We start from the raw sequence: 488 nt of genomic DNA, 5'->3' as shown, positions 1-488 counted from the left end.
CATGTCTTGATTGACTGATGTCAGTTTTTAATGTGTTGGTGGCTTGTTTTGTTTTTTTTCTCTATCCCAGCCCGTCCTACTCATCAAGCACTTATTTATTTATTTATTATTCATTTATTTATTTACCTATCTCTCTATCTATCTTTTCTATCTATTTATTTATTTATCTATCTATCATCCATCCATCCATCCATCAAGATGGGGCAGGGGGAGAAGGGGCTAGCTGTGAGAGGAAGGTGCTCGGTGGTGGTCATCTAGTTGTAAATAAGGCTGGGAATGAATAGCTGATTATTATTTTTTTTTAAATATTTATTTATTATGTATGCAATATTCTGTCTGTGTGTATGCCTGCAGGCCAGAAAGGGGCATCAGATCTCATTACAGATGGTTGTGAGCCACCATGTGGTTGCTGGGAATTGAACTCAGGACTTTTGGAAGAGCAGGTAATGCTCTTAACCACTGAGCCATCTCTCCAGCCCCTGAATAGC

The sequence above is a fragment of the Microtus oregoni genome, unplaced genomic scaffold (genome assembly GCF_018167655.1).
Source record: "Microtus oregoni isolate MIOR12 unplaced genomic scaffold, Mior012 000060F_022, whole genome shotgun sequence".
Taxonomy (NCBI): domain Eukaryota; kingdom Metazoa; phylum Chordata; class Mammalia; order Rodentia; family Cricetidae; genus Microtus; species Microtus oregoni.
This window is presented reverse-complemented; position numbering follows the sequence as displayed.